The following is a 22134-nucleotide window of genomic DNA, read 5'->3' as shown; positions in this document are numbered from 1 at the left end:
AAAAGGCAAATAAGGAATTTGTAAGAGATTTATGCAAAAGAAGGTTGGATAGATATGGGCCAAGGGTAGGGAAAAGGGAAAAATTGACAAAGGGCTTTAAATATTAACATTAACATAAAACTTTAATGTGCTATAACATCACAGAAGATGCATAACTTATATCTACTCATGAAGAAACAATCAATAAATCCAACTTGACTTATTTTCTCCAAAACAACTTGCATGTACTCTTCAAAAATGCCAGTGTCACAAAAGGCAATGAAAACTGAAAAATAGTTTTATATTAAAGGTAATTTAAAAATATGACAACTGGATATACTACATGATCATGGATCAGGAGAAAAATAGCATTAAAACTTGGGGGACATTTGGCAAAATTTAAAATGTGAAAATATGTTAGCTAACACCATTTTATCAATTTAACCTTTGTGCATTTGATAGCTTGTGATTATGTACTAGAATGGCCTTTTTTGAAAATATTAATGGATTAAGAAATATTAAAGCGTGAATAGTCAGGATATCTGCAATTCAGTCTCAAATAATTCAGCAACTGACAATAATATGTACATATGTACAAGACTCTCGCTTTGTTACCCAGGCTGGAGTGCAGTGATGTGATCTCGGCTCACTGCAACCTCCTCCTCTCATGTTCAAGAGACTCTCCTGCTTCAGCCTCCCCAGTAGCTGGTATTACAGGCATGTACCACCACGCCAGGCTAATTTTTGTATTTTAATAGAGAAGGGTTTTCGCCATGTTGGTCAGGCTGTTTTCAAATTCCTGGTCTCAAGTAATCCATTCACCTCAGCCTCCCAAAGTGCTGGAATTACAGGCGTGAGCCGCAGTGCACAGCTTGTTTTTGAAATTCTGTAGCCTTGATATTTTAAAAAATAATATGTTGGAAAAACTAAAGTTTGACATGGTTCTAAAAATTTGTTAAATAAATTATTTCCTATAATTTATATATGTATTATCTATGTTTTGCAGCCATTAAAGTCAGTTTTCATATAGCAGGAATAGGACAGTAAAACTGAATTTCCCTCTAATTAACCTAAAGAAGTCATTCAATTATAATAAAAACAACAGATTCCTTTTTACAACTTGAGCAATCAAATATTAATATTTGAGAAAAAGGATATAAAGAGTTGCATTAGCCATGCTTGTAAGTACACAGTCTTAGACATATTATTATTAATAAAACTTACAGGTTTTACAAGTAGAAAACCAGTATGTGTACTGAAAATGTGTCCCAGAAAATTATGAACTATGCCAAAATGATGTTAGAAGCAGAATAGTCTTTAAGTGTTCATCTCTTCTTTGATTAAAGTACCCAGCTTTTTTTCAGTATCAGTAAGTCAAAGCGTATCTTGAAATCACTCTTAATCGTTTACATTTAACACTTTGTTGTTATATTCGGTAATAGCCCACATATTATTATCAACATTTTAAATTCTATTTATATAAAAAGATTAAATAACTGATATAAATTTTACTTTCAAATTTCTATGACCCCTCCTTGCTTCTAATGTAGAAAGAAGGCATTTTCCTTTCAATTCTAGGTACTTCTGAAACTCTACTTCAAAGAGCATATTTTGTAATTTAATTGTTGAAATCTTTATCAATCCTCAATGATTGAGATGGTATTAAAAGCTCAACCAAGCACTAAAATATCCCAAGAAAAAATTCCCAATTACATATTGGCCACATAGGTCAGTTTATAAGCAATCGCTTTATAATAACAAATGGAAAATAAACTTAGTTACTGAAATAATGTAGCCTAGAATTAAGAATTAGTAAAGAAACCAAAGTGCTTGTAATAAAAATTTGAAGTGAAAACATTCATAATTCATGACTGTTCAACCTAGATAGGCCCTTGGAGATCATGTCAACAACCATTTTAATTTACTGATTAGGAAATCAAAGCCACAAAAAAGTTAAAAGGTGTCCCCAAGATAATATGGGAAGCTGTATAGTAATAGAGCAAAGGCTAGAATACGGATTCTTGGTGTTCTTACTGCCTCATCATCTAAACTTGTTTCTCAATTTTTCAAATTGCAGATGGATGCAAAATAACAAATACCTATTTGGAAGCTGGATAGTTACGCCTCCTTTTATTAGGAGAAAAACCCAAGTATAGTAAGACCAAACATGTAAGGATTAGTTCTGGTCAATGAGATCACCTACATAATATACAGACAGCTTACCTTAATGAGAATTTGTTCACTAGCCGTTGGAGAGGTCTCTCTTCTTTTCACATCTAGTAAGTGAACGAGAGAATGGACCGTCAGTCCATACAAAATGACAAAGCAAAATCCACATCTCCTTCTTACCAAATTAGTACTTAAATATGTCCCTGGTGTGGGGGGCGTGTGTGTGTGTGTGTGTGTGTGTGTGTGTGTGTGTGTGTATTGTGTGTTTTAATCTGGAAATGATCAGAATGGAACTTAGAACATTACTGTGAAGTCCTAATAAGGGAAAAGGAGTCAGGCTGGTGGGATCAGAGAACAGAAAAAAGAAAAAGTAGATCAGCTAGAAGTCTGATTTTCTTCATGGTCCAGGACATATAGCCCTCCTACACAAATAATTCACAATTTTTCTGCACCCAGCTATCACCAGACACCTTGGCTGATAGAAAAATGCAAGTCAGCTCACTGTTACCTTGGCGTTATCATTACAGTATGTAGTCCTCTCTGGCACAAGTACCATTCTATAAAATCTCCAGCAAGCTTTTGTCTCTTTGCTGTCAGCTCCTCTCTTTCTGGTCTTCCCACTGCTTTCTTGCAACATATTTTCCTACTTTCTCTAATAAATCTCCCTTTCTTTACCTACAACTGTATTGGTAAATTCCTTTACCACCCCCATCACCCATCTCAGATAGTCGCTACCCATGAGAATTATCTTAAAATTCAAAGGGATTGATCAGCATAAACTAATGCCAAAGGAAAGTGCTGTGATTTTTTTTTCTCACAGAGATCAATGGGAATATATATATATATATATATATATATATATATATATATATAAAACAAAAACACTAGGTAGGATAAAATATAAAACAAAAGTTTACCACTATGTTTCAAAAATAGAAGTTCTTAAATCACAGAGCCAAAATGCTGTAAGAGATTTTCATTTTAATGTCTGCCAATTTCCTCAGGCATATCATTTTGTCCTTATTATTCATTATATATCAAAATGGGATTACACTCCTAATGGTATGTTACTTTAAATTTGTCTTAAGGATGACGACAAAAGAAGCAAACATTCAATATTAATAGCCATTCATTAAGCTTTGCCACAAGATTTATTGAGCGTGTATTACGTGCCAGATTCTATATTAGGCACTGGGGTTACAATAGGGAACTCAAGTCGAATGGGTCCACAAGCTTATAAGTCTTATAACATAGTGTAATGTCTCAGGGAGGTAGCTATTAGTGAAATAATTACATTAATGAGCAAATAAATACAAACTGAATAAGTGTTCTGAAGGAAATAAAGCAATTTTATGAGAAAGCAATACATTTTAAATTGAAGGTTAAGTAAAGTTTTCTCTAAGGAAGTGACACTTGAGCTAAGATCTGAAGGATGAGTGACATTAACTGCATGAAGGGGAATAAACCATTTTAGGCTGATGGAGTAGGATTGGTAAGGCTTTATGGTAGGAGAAGGAATGACACATTAGGGCAACTAAAATCCTTTTGTGGCTAGGTTGCAGAGTACATGAGGATTATATTATTAACAGAACTGAAGAGATAGGCTGGTTAGACTGCATAAAGCTTATCAGGTCATGTTATTTTTTTATTTACTTTTTACTAAGACTAATGCTTAGCAAAAAGTAAAGAAAGTAGATAAAGTATTTCAGCCTTTGTTTTTAGTTGTTGTCTTTTTAGTGACATGTGGATGGATAGTTGAATAAATTCAACTATCTCCAACAGAAATATACAGAAAAATAAAACTGAAATGGTTTGATCAGATTTGTTTCAAAAAGATCACCCTAGCTGCAGTGTTTTAAAAATGTGCTGAAAATAAGCCATAATGAATATGAGAAAAATATTTAGGAGGCCATTTTAGTATCCCAGGTAAGAGATGGTGATACATTGGGCACGAATAATGGCAGAGGAGATATAGAAGAAATTGACTTAGTGACCAAATTAACATAGAGGAAGGCAGTGTCACAGAGATAGCGGTATAAAGATGATGCTAAGATTTCATATTTGAGCAAATGAGTAGGAGGTGGTAAAACTAACCTAGCTGACGTAGATTCAGTGTAGGAATCAAGTTGGCAGAGAAAATCAAAAGTTCAATTTTGGAAATAAAAACTGTAAGATGCCTAAGGTATATACAAGTGAATATGTCAAAAAGATGGTTATCTATATATGTTAGCATTCAGAGGAGATATTTGGCCTGGAGATATATATTTGTAAGTCATATGTGTATAGTCAGTAAATAAAGTTGTGTATGGATATGGGTGAGGTCTTCAAGGGGAGGAAAAATTGAAAAGAGGAAGGGATCTAGAGCTAATTCTTAAGGAACTCCAGCAGTTAGTGATACAGTAATGAAAACAAGCTTTCAAAAGAGACAGCAAAAGAGGAAGCAGAGAGGTAAGAGGAAAATAAGAAAGTGGGTTGTCAAATAAAGATAATATTTCTAGAAGGTAAGAGACTGAGTCATGTGAAATGCTGCTGAGAGCAATACTAGGTGGGAGGCATTTCGTGTTGTCACAATGGTGCCCACTACTGGCATTTAGAGGGCAGGGGTCAGGAACGCTAAACAACAAAGAATTGTCCTGCCCAAAAAGCCAATATTGACCCCATTAAGAAGCCCCTTGCTATGGTCTCAATGTCTCCTCCAAAAGTTATGTTGAAACTTAGTTGCCACTGTGATGATATTAAGAGGTAGAACCATTAGGAGATGAATAGGTCATGAGGGCTCTGCCCTTATGAATGGACTAATGTCATTATTGTGGGAGGGAGTTTGCTATCACGAGAGTGAAGTTTTGTAAAATTGAGTTTGAACATCTCTGTCTCTCTCACTCTTTCTTTTCTGCCTTCTGCCATGAGATTATGAGCCTAAAGGCCCTCACCGGATGCCAGTGCCATGCTGTTGGACTTCCCTGCCGTCAGAATTATAAGCCAAATAAAAACTTCTATTGTTTGTAAATGACTTAGTCTCAGTGCTAACACAAAACAAAGTTAAACACCCCTCATTCTGAGGATCAGAAAACCAAAAACAAGAAATTTTCTAATGCCAATGAAGTTTTACAGAATTATGACTCAAGTTCAGATTGCCTAATTCTAAATCCATGCGCTTCTACTATATCATAACAGCTACTCAAGAATGAGATGATATGTGAAATTCAAAAAAATGTTCCTAAAGTAGTCAAAGTCAAACTGATTAAAATAAAACATCTTAACATATGGAGAAATCCTATATTTTATATTTTTAGTGTTCTCTGGGAATGGGAGAGGTTAGCATTTTAAATTGTCTTCTCAAATTTTTGTGCTGAGAGGCAACTTTACTATATTTTTAAATGTGATTATCCAGTTCCCTGATTATCTATATAAATGAGCATATTGCCTCATCTGCTATTAATAATGATAGGAGACAAATTCAAAAGTATCAGAAGTCTTATATTTAACATTTTTATAATAATTATACTGATTAGGTCACAAACTTACAGAAGCCAAAGTCAGTGTTTATTCTGTCTACTTCTATATTTCAAGCACTTTGCATGCTACTCAGAAAATAGTTGTTGCTCAATAAATATTTATAGAATATATCAATGTTAAGTAACATAATAATAAAGTGAAATAATAGATGTGAAAGCATCTTAGCACAGTGTCATGCAATTGTGTAGCCTAGGTAAAACTTATCTTCTAATCTGGCTCTTAATTCACAGTGGCAAAGGCTCATTTGAATTACACTTATCCTTATAAGATCAGAAGAGAGAGAGAAAAAGTTGTACAAACAGCTCCTGTTTACCAAGCAACTGCTATTTCTACCAGACTTGATCCACAGGCTCTCAATTCAAAGTAAGGAGAAGGATAGGGGTGATACATTCTATATATAACATAATTCACTATTAAAGACATTTGACTACCATTATATGTCATTTTGAGGGTCCCAACATAATTTATATTTATTCTTAAATCCTTAATTAAAGAGCATAGTCTGAATTCATTTAATACCTAATTTTAGGGATACATGAGCATACTCAGGTAGCTCTATAGTAAATGGAATACAAGTTATGCAGACTTTAAATGCATACTTAACAATACCATTAAATAAACTATCAGCAAGGGTGAGTGATGAGTGATGTTTGCTGCTTCACCTTCTGTAGACAGAGAGAAGAGAAAGTAAGAAAGGGCTTAAGAAAGAAAAGGAAGGGAGAGAAAAAATGGAAAGTTATAAATTGTCCAAAGTATTGTTTTGTTTTGGGTTTCTAAATCAAAGTATGATTGAATTAAAATTAATTGAAGGAATTGAAATTTGCCCTAGACTTTATGTGTGGGAACAAGGACTTTAAGGAGGAAATCTATCAGCCTAGGTAAAAAAAACCTGAGGCGTTATATGAAAAAAAGAAAAAAATGTCTGCGAATAAACAACAAAACCAACTGTTTTCAAAGCATTTTGAAAATGCGTCCTTATAAAGTTGTTATTTTGCGTTTGTTTCAGAAATGTGGAAGGAAGCAGTTAATAACTTCCAATGTTAAGTTTGAAATTTAAAAAGAAACTAAAGGCGTCCTAGCCCTTTATCAGCTCTTCAATTCTCTGAAATGACAGAAATGTCTTACTGTGGCTCCATTTTTTTTTTTTTCTTAAATGCACCAAAAGAGCATCTTGCCCCAAGAGCTTTCTTTCCAATTTGGAACTACGCAATTTTTTGTAAATGCATTTGAATTGCCCAGTCAGGGGATCATCCTATTCACTTGGTTTCCATAAGTAATTTTGCATAATTCTTGCTTTTTAGGTGACATTTGAGTTGTGAGATTTTACTAAATTCATTCTGACATTTGAAAAATTATCATACAATTCTTTCATGTGATAGAAGCACATCCTTTTAACCACGCTTATCACGGGCAAAAAGCTTCCCAGTGCAAGGAGGTCTGCTAATGACCTGGTCTTTTAAAAGGCTGACTCCTTATTTCCATTTTTAAACCAATTCACATTACTTTCCATCTTTACTTCCCTTAATTCATTTCACTCACTCTACCAGGGATAGGTCAAAATTAATGCTTCTAAACACAAAGCTGTCAAACCAGCAAGATTCAGTGACATCTCATACAATTCCCTTTATGCCTTTGGTACTATTATACACTGTCCATTTAATGATGTAAAATGATGTCAAGACACAAAATTTTATTCCATATGAACAAATCTATGTGGTAACTAGCATATCTAGTTAAATGAAGTATTCATGATATCAAAGCCACAGTTTAATGTATATCTACATATGATACATATTATGTGTAATATTCTAATATGATACATAACATGTTATGTATAATATTCAAATATACATAACATATATTATATATACTATTATATATAACATAATAGTATAATATATATTATACTATACTATTATATATAGCATAATATTATAATATAATATATAATATACATAACATATTATATATAATATGTATGATATATACACATGCATATATATGTATTTTGTGGCTCTACTATTATTTATGTCCATAATTTATATCCTTGTTGATATTAATCATATTAAATATTTAATTATTTATTTGCTTATTTCACAGATGTTCATTACACGTTTTATAGAAGATAGACACTGTATTAGACACTGAGTATACAGTGGTGAATAAGTCATGTATATGGCCAATATTCAAGAGACAGACATCAAACAAGTGGAGAAGAAAATAGGTAAAGAATAATTGAGAGAGAAGGAGAGAGATGGAGTGATACATGCTATGAAGGAAATAAACAACCTAGGGTAGAGCGATACAGAAAAACAAGCAGGTGGAAATTTACTTACATATAATGGTCTGGGAAAGCTTCTCTGAGGAGGTTACATATTATCTGAATCTTAAAATTACGTATCATTGATTAAAGAAATAAAAGAATACATAAATCAGTGAAAAAAATATTCTGTGTTCATAGATTGGACGTCTTAAAAATGTTATAACGTCCATACTACCCCAAAGCAATCTATGGATTGAATGCAAAACCTGTCAAAATACATATGGTATTTCTTACAGAAATACAAAAAGAAATCAATCTTAAAATTCCTGTGGAACCCCAAAAGACCCCAAAAGACAGTGTCCTAATTTGTCAATATGAAAGACAGTGGATACTTCAGCAAAGATAATTTTGGTGGAACAGTGAGGGCAGAATTTAGACTGTAGTTAAGTCTAAAAGAAGTCAAGATAACGTGAAGATAAATTCCTTGAGTGCACTCACTCACAATAACAGTAACAATAATACCATATAGACATAAAGTGCTTTGAAATTTATATTATTGCTTAATCTTTATAACAAAGCAACTCTGAAATACAGGTCTGTATGCTTTTTCTACAAATAAGGACCCTGAATAATTGTTGACATATATAGGTTAGAAAGATAGTTAGGAATAAAGTTGTGATTAAAATCGAGGTCTTCTGATTTCAACTCTAGTCTTCTTTCTTCCTTAGAAGAAACCGTGGGAACCAGGAATGGTTAAATTATTACAAAGTAATCTCTGCTATATCACAGAAAATAATTCAAAAGATTAAGCATCAGAATCACACACACACACACACACACACAAAATTCGAAAGACATGTTCTACTGATGCTGGGCCAGGCACTCATCTGCCTGAAGCACATTGTGATAATCAATCTCCAATAAATAGAATATAACATTGTACCCTTTTGCCAGTGTATCTTCAGTCTTAAACAAAACAAAAATTTCTGCAAATATTTTAACCACTAGATGGTGTTGGAATGACACAAGAGGTTCTTTTGTACAATTTGTCTTAGATTGAAATCATCCAAAAACCCCCACTCCACCTACCCAAAACATCTAAGCCCCACCTAAACTGCCTGATCAAACTCTTGTGATGGATAACAGCACCATGTGAAACAATTGGAGAATTGTACATGTGAAATAATGAAGATTCTACGAGTACAATGCACTTAAATACTGGGAGAATATATAAAATTAAAGAAGAATACGAGTGTTATTGATAAATTATCATCAGCGACAATAAAAATTTAAAAGACGTGAGAATTGTAAGTTAAACTATTACTTCAAAATGACTTTGAATTTAATGACATACATTAAAGTGAAGTCAGTTAATGTTTACTTTAAAAAATTGATGTTGGTCTGGCTTACTATAATTCGCTGATTTTAAAAAGAAATAAAAATATATGTCTGATTTTAATCAGAATCATTAACAGAAAAAAAAGGAATAAAAAAATTAAGTAGCTAAAAATTATCCAGTTTAGAGACATAATTATTTTGCTTTAAGGGAAGTATGCCAGACTCAAGTCTCCTGACTTGCCTTACTCTACCACACACAAACACACACACACACACACACACACACACACACACCCATCCACCATTATTCTAGTTAAAATTTACAGCCAAAATATCAAATATCATCTCATTCAGTTACCCAACATCTTTAGATATTTTTTCCAAGATTCTGACAAGTAGGTTTACAAAACTGAGGTGCAGGGATCTGACAATTCAAGACAAGTGTTAATGTGCACAGGCCAAAGAAATAATCCAAGAGAATAAATGGCTTACAATTAAAATCCAAAAGCATTTTACTTATATCCCCTTCTGCCCCCAATCTCAACCTTACTTTTCAAGTAGCTAAAATGTAGTATTTGTTGTAAAGCTATTGGTGTCAACCACTTGAGTAAATGGCACATCCTCCTATTCTCCTATTGATTTGAAAGAAAATCCTATCTCTGCTTTTGTAAATGTTCAGTTTGAGTTATGGCAGAAGCTATTTCAGATACTATAATTGTCTCTCTTAAAACTAAGTTACCCCTATCTCAAGGTCTTGAAAAACAATGTTGGCCCATTTGTTTCCATCTAAGTGGAAGATTTCAAATTTCACTATTTAATAGTTTCTTTATCTGAAAAAAAAAAAAAAAGTAAAGAGGATTACGAATATGTTTGCTGCAATGAAGAGCTTCTTTCTGGAAAACTCTGGTAGCAGGAAAACAAGGCAGAAGCAAACTGCTCCCCTCAGTACCCTATAGGCTATAATAAATGGTTCCTTTCTGGTGATTGAATTCACATCACATTTGTTAATTAAGAAAGTCAGCACAAGAATGCCTAAATTTTCCAATAAGAAGAGGATCTGAGTAATTAATCAACAGAAGGAAAAGTATTATAAACGTGTTGTAATAAATTAGTATTAAACTAGATTACAATTCTAAGGATTTGTGATAATTTAAAAACCTAAACCAATTAAACATTTAAAAGTTTATTCATAAAATTACTTTCAAGGCGTTTTCTTCAAATAGCTGCATTTTGTTTTAGTGGTGTTTCGAGTTTTGCTTCTTATTATCATTTTTTTTTTCCCAAGTTTCTTTTTTTTTTTTTTTCCCCCAAGATGGGGATTAGAAGCATTGCTAGCATACCTTTCCCACTTGGAAGGACAAAATAATGTGTAAAGATTCACACTGTGAACTTTTTTTCAAGAACCGATGCAGGCCGGGCGCGGTGGCTCACGCCTATAATCCCAGCATTTTGGGAGGCAGAGGCGGGCGCATCACGAGGTCAAGAGTTCAAGACCAGCCTGACCAACATGGTGAACCCGTTTCTACTAAAAAAAAAAAAATAAATAAATAAATAAAATAAATAAATAAATAAATAAATAAATAAATAATCTGGGCGTGGTGGCGTGCCTATAATCCCAGCTACTCAGGAGGCTGAGGCAGGAGAATTGCGTGAACCTGGGAGGTGGAGGTCCCAGTGAGTCGAGATTGTGCCATTGCACTCCAGCCTAGGCAACAGAGCTAGACTCTGTCTCAAAAAAAAAAAAAAAAAGCGATGCAGTATCAGAACAGGAAATCTGAAGGAATCTACAGACCCTTTGAAGGAAGCAGGAAGCTTCAGCCTGCACTGTGAGTCAGGCAAGGCCTATGAGTCCTCAGAGTGTGAGAGGGAGAGAGTTTGCCTCTGTTATCAGACTTTTTTTAAGAATGAAAACGCTGAGGCGGGAGAATCGCTTGAACCTGGGAGGCGGAGGTTGCAGTGAGCCGAGATGGCGTCACTGCACTCCATCCTGGGCTACACAGCTAGACTCTATCTCAAAAAAAGAGAATGAAAACGGCGCAATTCCCTTCTTTAGTCTCATGTGGATTCTCTGAAATATTTTGCAAAAGCAATCTCCACAAACAAATAGTAACACTTCTCTTCAGTCTTATAAATACCACTAAGATGACCCAAGCTAGTGAACTAAAAGCTGAGTAATGTGATCTGTGTTGGTTTTCAGACTTCCAGATATTTCAAAGCTTGGAAGAAAAGTGATTTTTCTCTTGCCTTCCAGGATCCAGAGTTCTGAGACCAAGTCTCTGTTAAAGCTTTTTATTGCTCACAATTTTCTATGATCTCAAAATCTGGCCTTAACCAGATAGAAGATAATTTGAAAGGCACCAGTCAAATCATTGTCCCACAGATCTCACTCCTAGTCATGAGTTATATACTACTTGAAGTATACACTACTCCTTTTCTCTCTCCTTTCAATATGCATCACGTTTTGAACATTTTATTGTGAATGTTTATCAGATGATTTACCTAAAGACCAGAAAAATAATGCAAGGTCCCTTGACAGGTGGACTGAAAATAGAAATCTTTACACAAAATTTGAACTGAAGTAAGCTGTCCAAAAGACAAGTGAGCCAAAATTTTATTTGGGTGGAGTAAAACTACATATTTTCTTTCTTTAAGTATGTGTCCATTTGGAGTGCCATAGGAATAGTTCTGCAGTCCTTTGTGGATGATTAAGAATTTGTATCTATTTTTAAAAACACTTTAATTCAATTTAAATATTTGGCATGGTGCCAAAAAATGAAAACATAGTCAAACTATTCTAACAGGCATAAGTGTCTTAAAATAAATATAAGCTAAATTCACCCAAAATTCCAGATTTTTACATTTCCTTTAAAAAAAATTCATTTGGTCTCCTTAGCTCTTTTAATTCTCTTTTTTTGTTGCTACAAAAGTAGAGGAAAGCAGAGGTTTCTCAGAGAAAAATACAAATATGAAATGGAAGAACATAATACCCACAGTCCCACCCATCTGGAGAAAACTATTGCTAACACTTTGCAACGAAACCTTCCAAAGCCAAATATGATTGTGTTTATATTATTATTTTTAGTAGTTTGTTTTAAGTACTCCTCTATTTCTGAACATTTAAGTTGTTCCAACAAATGCCTACACATAACATTTCCAATCACCCTTATTCTATATTGAAATGACCAGAACTCAAAGCTAGTGACAATTGTAATTTGGGAACAAATTACAATTTGAGCTAAACAGACAAGTCAGCCATCACACTTTTGATCAAATTACATTTAGTCGGCTTAGGTGTATGTCTTGTTTCAGCCAGTCAAATATTGAAAGGATTCTGACCTTTCATTTTTGCTTACTGTTGCTTCTATGTAGGTCTCCAAACCAAAAGGATTGAGAATATTCTGATGCACCAATGATGCACCCTTCTAATTTAATAGAATTACAAAAATATCATTTAATATGGCTCAAGTCCAAAGGGAAAAATTATCATGGCCTGTACTCAGCTCACCTCTCCCTCCCCACCCCCCTATCATATCTAGGCACAGCATTAAGCTAAATTGTGATGCCAGGTTTATGAAGTTGCAGGCACCGCTGGACTATATTATGATAGGTATTTCTTCCTCTTCTCTCCTTACACCAGAGGCAGTGAATATCTACACATTACCATTTAGAAATAAAATGGCATTAGAAACAGGATCTGTTTTATCTCCTAAATTTTCACACAAACCTATATATAAATCTATAGAAATCTTTGCCTTTATCTTGAAAGCTTGCTCTTGTTAGGTGTTAACATTTTATACAGAAACCTCCTCAATTATCCCTGGCATTTTTCTTATCTGTCAGCTATAATAGCATATAGGCACAAAGTAGATTTTTTTTGGTCCGCTTTTATTTTAAACGGTATTTCGAAAAAAAGAACATTTTACAACCTTGTTTAGAGTTTCCAATGGCGCAGAATAAACTAGATACAGCCTTCTGTGAAGTTCTATGACATTTAGCTGGTGGTTTTACTGTAAATGGCCAACCTAAACACATGTTAATGGATAATAAAGCATACCCTGGATTGCCTTATTATTCATTCTTAAAACCCTAAGCATTTTTTCTAAAGTGCCTCTCAGTATTGCTAGAGTAAGTTTCACAGTCTCCCAGGAAAAATCTGCAATGACTGTTCATTTGTGAAGGAGGAGGGAAATAGAATATAAATGTCAAGAAAAGATTAAAACTATAAACTGAATTCCTATGCAGCTTATAAAATGTGAGATTAAAAAGACAGCTCATTTTAACTAGCAATGAAGCCGTTATGCTTTCAGGATGAAAAAAGTGCTACATATGTGTATATCACCTCATTATGAATGGGATTTTTTCAATGTAAGAGTTGGACTGAGAAGAGGGTTTAGCTGCAGCCAACAGTAAAGTCTTATCGCAGGGTTGGTTTGGGGACACCAGATGTCACTCAGCCTGGGGCAGGATTTGTTTTTTGTTTTTTGTTTTTTGTTTTTTGTTTTTTGAGACGGAGTCTTGCTCTGTGCCCCAGGCTGCAGTGCAGTGGCGGGATCTCGGCTCACTGCAAGCTCCGCCCCCCCGGGTTCACGCCATTCTCCTGCCTCAGCCTCCCGAGTAGCTGGGACTACAGGCGCCCGCCACCTCGCCCGGCTAATTTTCTTGTATTTTTAGTAGAGACGGGGTTTCACCGTGTTAGCCAGGATGGTCTCGATCTCCTGACCTCATGATCCGCCCGTCTCGGCCTCCCAAAGTGCTGGGATTACAGGCTTGAGCCACCGCGCCCGGCCAGCCTGGGGCAGGATTTGAAGAAAACACACAGAGAGTATGTATTTTCCTGCTGGGGTCAGCATTCCCCGAGATACAGTCAGTACTTCAACAGCACTCACGCAGACATTATCAAGGTGCATGCATGTATGTGTTCGGATGGGAAGTTGAAACAACAGTGTTGTAGGCAGTGGTAATTTTTACTCCTTCTAAGTTAGGGTGAAGTGGGAAGATGTAAGCCTCAGAAAGAGAAGAATGACAGGAACCGTTCAGTTCTCATTTTAGCAATAATGTTGGTATTGGATACTCTTGGTAGTAGCACTAGGAGCATCTGTATATTTGTTCTATTATACTATAATAGTATTGGTATTTGTAGTAGTAGGCACAGTAGCAGCAGCAGCAGCTTAAGTCATGGCAATAGTAGCAGTAGTAGAAAAAAACAAAAACAAACAAACAAAAAAACCACCTAACATTTACTTTGAGCTTACTATGTACCAGGCTCTGTGTTAGGCTGTTTGCATTATCGGCATGTAATTCTCACAATAGCTGGCAGAAGAATCTGATAGTATGACCACTCTCATTTTACAGTTGAGGAATCCAAGGCCTAGAGTGATTCTGTAACTTTCTCAGAGCCATAAGGCTAAAAAGGGAAGCTAGGATTTGAATTTAGGTAGTCAGTTTCCAGAGACTGCTTCTGAACCTTACTATTACACATTCCGTATGTAAATGGAAGTGTAACATAGTCTGCCTATGAAAAGTAAAGAAAACTTAGTATATTGCAATTTTAATTTTTTTGCTTCTGATGCAATCCCAAGTTTAGCTGGCATATTTTTACATAAACAACAGTATTTGTCATACCTAATGCTCTCCAAAAAGACAAAAAATGACACTGAAACAAATGTAAGGTCAATTTCATTCGTGGTTACTTTCAGTGCTAGAAACACTAAGGAAGATGAAGATAGGAATGTCACTAACAAATACTGCTCCACATCTTCACAAAGTACTTGATATTAGTATGGCACTTCTGAGAAATGTTAGCTTCCACATAGCATTTCATGCTCATAGCACAAGTAATAATTCTGAAGAAAAAAGAATGTGTGAGAGTAATACTTGCATTTAACTTTAAGGAAAAGTGATCACACTAACGTTATTGAAGATTAAATTAGCATTTCTGGTACTCATGGCGCCTTGCTCTGTTCTGTATGTAAAATGTGCCATTTTCCAAGAATTTATGCAATAACACTTTCAAGACTATTAAATGTTTGGTTTTCTAAATGAATGACAGTTTCCATATCCTTTTGTGGGCTGAGAACTACTTGTCTGCTTTGTTTTATCTGTCCTCCTTAAATACGGTTGCACTGATTTATTGGCAGCAAATCAATAAGAGGTAGGTGCTAAGAAGGAGAAATGCATTTTTGTAGCCTCTAAAGCACTGTAGTATTATTAATAAAAGTAATATTTCATGTTTGGGGAAATTTTACTGTTTTATTCTATTTGCTACGCTTTCAAAATTGTGTTGTTATCCTCCTAATAATCCTTCCCAAATCCCTTAAGAACATTTCGATGCACCTTTCAATCCACCAAAATGGCTTCTGGTCTACACGGTTTTCTTCCTGCTCTTATTCATTTAGGGTTCAGATATTTAGATATTTTTCTAATTTCCTGTGGGTGGGCAGAAAGAGGCAGAGACGGGGAGAATACTGTACATGGGATAAGCAACAATTTGTCACCTCTTACACTGAATTATTTTTAAATTATTCTCTACTGAAGATGTGAGGAAGGGTGATGGCAATTCACCTCACAGCACTCATTTCAGAAGCTACAGTAAAGACAGATATTCTTCCACCTCTAGTATAACCCTTTAAAAATGAGAAATTCCCAGAAAAAGACTCATATTAAAAGTCAGAAGGATAAGAATGTTAAACTAGGAATATGCGGTGTAAACTAAAGATATAAGTCAGCGTTGTCTAATCCTCAATTTTGCCCAGAGCCAACCCAGGATAAACAAAAAACTTTAAATCTTGTAATGTGGCACTCAAAGCATAAAAACCAAGGTTGCTATCCTTCAGCTTAAACTAATCTACCCTGGAAACCTATCCTGAAAATGGACAGAAAATTACAATATATAAACCCCAAAATGGAAGGTAAAGCAGTGATCAGTAAAAACACTGTTTCCAGTTTTAGCTCTAGCTAAACCCAGATTCACAAAGGGTCTCTTGTAATAAATGATTCCTTTTCAACTTTTTTAATATAAGTAATAATTTGTTGACATTTTTCCTTGAAGTTACTGTAGGCTGTCTGGGATTGCTCCACTCCAATTAAACCAATGGAATTCAGTTAGAAGCAAACTTACTTGAGACAGCCAATGATTTGAAAATGCTATTTGATAAGCTTAATCCTTGTTTTATTTTTTTAACCGCCTGATGAGGAAAAAAATATACATATTCATATTTATATAAAATTATGGCTAAATTTGTTGTCCTTATTTTTTGATGAGTGTATCTTCTAAGTGTTTCATCTATTTTATTTCAATTAATTCTCAGATCCACCTTTATGTAATAGACACTCTGACTACCTCCATGCTACATATGAGTAAGGCATGGAAGTTGAATAATTTGCTCAAGTCACAAGGCGAGGAAGTAGAAGAGCTGTCTCCAGGGCCCACATGCTTATGAAACTGCCTTTGCAAAATTATGACTGAGCCAGTGAAAAAGATCTAACCTAACTGGCTCCATCTTGCTTTCTAAACTTTAAGTTGTCCTTGTTCATTCCCGCCTGTAAGCTTAACTAACTTTGAGAGAAACTTAGTTTATAGTTTATAGTATAAAACAAAGATGGTAACAGTCCTTTTCCAAAACAAACCTACTTCTTGCCTGGGAACTAGAATGCCTTTGTAGGACTAACAAATTAGCCATAAGGTTAGAAATTATGGTTTAGGTGTCATACAGCTAGAGGGTACAAGATTCTGACCCTCCCTAAACTGCTCCTAAATCAGTGCTTGAGATATTTTGTAGACACTACATTTGATGGATCAACTGGCATCACCCAGATCGATTAACTGGCTCATCTGATCTTGCGGCCCCCACCCAGGAACTGATTCAGCACAAGAGGACAGCATCAATTCCCCAGGATTTCATCTCCTACCTAACCAATCAGCACTCCTGGTTTGCTGGCTTCCCAACCCACCAAGTTGTCCTTAAAAACTCTGATCCAATGCTCAGGGAGACTGATTTGAGTAATAATAAAACTCTCATCTCCCGCACAGCTGGCTCTGCGTGAATTACTCTTTCTCTATTGCAATTCCCCTGTCTTGATAAATCCGCTCTGTCTAGCCAGCAGGCAAGGTGAACCCATCAGGTGGTTACACTTATATAATTCAAATAAACACAAAGTATTTCATTTGTGTAAATGATGGTTTAATGTTTTTCAATTATAACATGTTCAGTCAACATGATGTTTTGCTTTTTTCATTTCTTGAAAGTTAGAGTCACATTTTCTTACGGACTTGCTCTTTTATGTTTTCTCTCATTAGCTGGTTGCATAAATTTTCTGACATTCGGCATCAGTCTAGTATAACCTACCTCCCTCTATTTTAAGAAACATTTATGGCTATTTCCCTTTGGAAGCAAGAGGAGAATATAAGACGCTTTTGTTTCACAACAGTTTATAAAATGATGTTTTCTGGTTATTGTTTCAATTTTTGAAGATATTATTTCAAAGTATTTGTTACACTCAGAGTCAGGCATTGTTACCAATGTATGTCATTTTATCTGTTAAATTGTATTTTCTCTCTTATCAGTTTAGTCCTGAAGAATACCTCTCCTGTCAAGCAACTATGATGTTGCTTCTTTGTTCTCTAAATAGTTTAGAATCTCTTCCAGAAGCTAGAAGAGTTTCATGATAATAGTGTTCCAGGATAACATTTTTAAAATGTTTTTAACTGAAGTATTTTCATTTTAGCCTCAGCTATTTTAAGTAGATAGGCTTGGTCAACTAGTAAGCAACCATTCTTCCAAAAATGTGATAGTCAACAATCTGCTCTCAATCTGTTACAGATTTTTTGCGTTCAGTTGTAGTTCTGTGTGCAAATGTTGAAGAAGAAATCTGAGTTCCTGTTATAAATGTGTCTCATAAATAATGTTTTTATTCAGCCAGTGAAATTTTATGTATTTTTTTAAGTTTCTGGAAAATATTAAAATATTCAAAAATAATGTGGGCATCAAAAGCCTTAAGTTTATTGTCAAGTGCTAATTAATCTCAGGAGAATTCATTTCCTTATTATTTAATGATATTCAGCAATCTCTTCTAATGAATGGCATTTGGTGACTTGATAATTACCATCAATTTCTTGTTTTCCACCTGTTATCATACAGGCTTTATTTTTTTATTTTCTATTCTGTAAAACAAATAAAAAATAAAGCAGTTCAGTAACTACTAATGTCCATTCTCTTGGGTAAATTTGTGATTGTTTGAGAGAAACGGAATAAAAAAATCCTCAGGGAGCAAGTTTTACATTGAGCAACTGCTGAAATTCCTGAAATACTACGCATTGCCTGGTGTTTTTCAGCACAGGATAGTTCTCTGTTTGCAGCTTTTTAATGTTTGCAGCTTTTAATCGGGTTGATCACTATGGTCTATTATGTGATTTCCCCTCATGACATGATTCCTGTTCTCAATCGCTTTATGATCTAAGGTGACATGACATCATCCTGACAGTATATATATCAAGTTAGAAATACAATTTGCATGTATCTTTAAAATTCAATTGTAATTTTTCTATTTTTTAAGTATAGACATACACATTTTCTGTCTCATAACAATTGCCAGACAAAAGATAAATGAAGTGTATGTGGTTTTAAGTCTCCCACAGCTCAAGTATTTTCTAATTCTTTTGCAGAAATGTCACCTTAAAAAGGTTTAAGAGAGGTGGAGATGAAAGATCAATTGTGCAAAGCCAGATATATGGTTTATTCATTTCCTTTAGCTAGGGAAAGAACAGCTAGTCAAAGTGGCAAGGTCAGGTAAAGAAAAGATATTCGAGTGAAATTTAGGGATAAAGCAAGGTAAAAATGTATTTTGATTTATTAACTATTAAATGTAGCATGTTCCTAATAAAACATTTGAAATTGCTGATATTTGAATATTTACTATATTAAAATTACTTTTATATTTTTCCATTTAATCCTCACTATAACCTCACAATAATAAATGAAGTGCAAATACCAACTGGGCCAAAATTAATCAACTAGCCTGTTGCAGAACAGAGATTTGAACTGAGCTCTGACTGATTCCAGAGCTCATGGCCGTTCCATTACACAATGCCACTTCATTAAAATAGACAAAAATTATTCTATATAGATATGTTTATTTTCCATATTAAAAATAAATTTTTAATATCCCTCTAACAACGAGTTGCTTAAGCCCCCTAAGTTTGTACTTTATAAGAAAAAACAAATATCTAAAACACAGCTAAACATGATGAAATATTAGACACATGTTTTATTTTCTGCAGTCTGTATATCTTACGATTTCCCTTTATACAACAAACTCTACATGGTGCAACAGCGAATTTCTTTGAAGTTAAGTTATAACTATTCACCTTTCTTGGTAATGACTAGAACTAGAATCTATTATTTAGAATACTTGTCAGAAACGTCTGTGTCAATCCCAACTGATAATCAGACATGGTTCCTGTAGCTCTCCATGCAAAACAAATGAAGCCTGTCCACGTTAAATTTTGCTTCTTATAATTTGGCAATTTCTGTGTTTTAATTCGGTAATAATTCTCACATGCTTTATGAGGTCTGCTGTTCCTAACTTTTTCATTACTTTTCCCTCCACTATCAGATAGTGCCCCACACTTGTCATATACAACAGAGTATTTTTATTCATCAGACCCTGACCTTTGGTTGCCCTTTTTCATTTTTATTCCTTTGTCTTTTCACTGTGAAATTCCAAAGCTTTTATTTTTATAGTAGATAAATGTGATTTTTTTTTTTAAGGAAAGCCACTTAGGAACCAAATAATAAAAGTGGAAGTTTTAAAAAAGATATTTTAACAAAGATGTTAAAGAAAGTGAGAACAGCTTTCTATTTAGACCATTATTCGACCATCAGAAGATGCTTTTTTTGCTTTCACCCATTAGCATATAAGGTGTTGAAGTATAAACAAGCTCTCATAATGAAAAAAGAGTGGTATCTCTGTGTTTTTTTAATATAGCACCTCGTACTTTAATTTGGGTTACTAGGCATTTAATCAAGCTATCAGATAACAGCCCCCAAAATATTTTACCAGTCTAACTTTTCTCTAAAAGGCACACATAAGAAAATTAATATTAATGATAAATGAATTAATAAATAAATAAAATATATCTCCAATAAATATTTATTGTCTGTTTTATGCTACTTACTGAGTAAAATAGAGACATACAGAAGTCACTGTCACTGTCTTGCAGGAGTTCACAGTCCTAGAAGGTGGATGCAGATTTTAAAAATTTGCACATATACAGAAGATTTTTAAAAAAGTAAGTGCTTTATGGCAACTTTCTGGAAGATTTAATGAGGACCTACTTACAAGTTGTCCTAATCACTTAAAGTAGTTAATTTGAATCAGAAGCTCTGCAGTATCTAAGGACGTTGAAGCTTAAAACAAATTATTGTGGAAGGCAAAAGGAAGAAGCAGGCAGAAAATGCTGCAGCCTCTAGGTCTTCAATGTTGAGGGAGCAATGAAGTCAGTCTCCTTTTCTTTGACCACCTACACCCTTTCTACTATTCTTTCAGTTGTTAAACCTTCCTTTCTCCACAGGAGCTCTGGCCTAGATCAAGTAATTACTGTGTGTAAATGCTCTTAGTTGTTACATACACTTAAGCGCTTCCTATCCTCCTTTGTTGTCAACTTATTATTTCATGTATGTATATTTTTTCCTCATTAAGAAGATTATAAGACCTCTGAAAGCAAGGACCTTGTTTAAAAATGTCTTTATATGTCCTATAACAATGAGAACAATGCTAAGTGTTTAGTAGGAACTCATAAATACTTGTTTGTTATTTGAATTAAAGTTTTGTTTCTGGAAAGATGAAAAAACAATTGACTAGAACTCGCTCTAGCCCTAGACACTTCCCACCAGTGGGACTATCTAGAATCCAGCAAGAAATAGGTTCCAATGACAGAAGCCAGACATAAACATAAGGTGAGAGAATCAGGGTATGTCTTACCAAAGAGTCTTTGAGATACAAATTGAATCAGCTACACGTATAAAGGCCTGTCCTCTGCATAATAACAACCAATCAAAACCAAAACCAAGTATTCTTTGTTTTTTTTAACTATACTAAACTGGAGAAAATGTATTCATGGCATTATGCATAATTGTGAGTTATGAATAGTGTTAAAATTTATAAAAACATATAAATGAATTATTCCTTTGCAATGAAGAAATGCAAAAAATACATTACAAAACAAAATATTAATTTATATTGAATTTGAAACATAATTCAACATCTTCCTGTGCAAATAATGTTTCTCTTTAGCCTCATTCTAGTATAGCTAAAATAAAGGAAAATGAGTAGCATTTCTATGTGTAAAAAGCAAACATGAATTGGAAGAATCAATATTGTTAAACTGTACATACTAGCCAAAGCAATCTACAGATTCAAAGTAATACCTACAAAAATATTAATAACATTCTTCACAGGAAGAGAAAATGCAATTTTAAAATTTACATAAAATCACACAAAGACCCACAATAGCCAGAGAAATCCTGAGCAAAAAAACAAAACTGGGGGCATCACATTACCTGACTTCAAATTATACTACAGAGCTATAGTAACCAAAACAGCATGGTACTGGCATAAAACCAGACACATAGACCAATAAAACAGAAAAAAAGTCCATGCATTTACAGTCAACTTATTTTCGACAAAGATGCCAAGAATATACACTGGGAAAAAGACACTCTGTTTAATAAAGATGCTGGGAAATCTAGACATCTTTATGCAGAACAAGGAAACTATATCCCTATTGTCATATACAAAAATCAAATTTAAATGGATTAAATATTTAAATCTAAGACCTGAGACTATGAAACTACTTTTAAAAATTGGAGAAA

At 34.2% G+C, this 22134-nt stretch overlaps 1 protein-coding gene across 2 annotated transcripts in view; it reads right to left on the bottom strand.

The window, feature by feature from the left end:
* Positions 1-22134, bottom strand: part of LOC102122782 (TLR adapter interacting with SLC15A4 on the lysosome) — a 130166-nt gene that overhangs the window by 35865 nt on the left and 72167 nt on the right. Inside the window, exons 4-5 of one of the 2 annotated variants that reach the window (XR_001487996.3) lie at positions 20439-20495; positions 2203-2255 (exon numbers count right to left, since the gene is read on the bottom strand). The gene's annotated coding sequence lies outside the window, so the exon portion shown is untranslated. The remainder of the gene's footprint in view (positions 1-2202; positions 2256-20438; positions 20496-22134) is intronic. The other variant, XR_010584524.1, reaches the window with a different exon arrangement.

The sequence above is a fragment of the Macaca fascicularis genome, chromosome X (assembly GCF_037993035.2).
Source record: "Macaca fascicularis isolate 582-1 chromosome X, T2T-MFA8v1.1".
Taxonomy (NCBI): domain Eukaryota; kingdom Metazoa; phylum Chordata; class Mammalia; order Primates; family Cercopithecidae; genus Macaca; species Macaca fascicularis.
Note: the sequence above shows the minus strand (reverse complement) of the source record. Positions and strands in the feature narration are given on the sequence as shown.